Source organism: Penaeus monodon, chromosome 28 (genome assembly GCF_015228065.2).
Source record: "Penaeus monodon isolate SGIC_2016 chromosome 28, NSTDA_Pmon_1, whole genome shotgun sequence".
NCBI classification, from domain to species: Eukaryota; Metazoa; Arthropoda; class Malacostraca; order Decapoda; family Penaeidae; genus Penaeus; species Penaeus monodon.
Window position 1 is genome coordinate 8,794,891 of NC_051413.1, and position 255 is coordinate 8,795,145.

Consider the following 255-nt stretch of genomic DNA (forward strand, 5'->3'; position numbering starts at 1 on the left):
TTACCCAAGCATCATTCAGCCTCAAAGCCAATCAGGGGAAATTTGCAAAAACTCAATAATTATGCAACATTCGGGTTATTTAAGCTTTTAGCACAATTCGCCCGGCCGGTGTTCGAGGACCGCCATTAGTGTTATTTACAACGGCCACCTTCCACCGCTGTCGCTCTCGAGGAATCCGGACGGGAAAATGCCATGATTTTTCTCCCTAAATCGGCGCTGTGTAATCGGCTCTCCTCGCCTCCTCGCCTCCTTGCT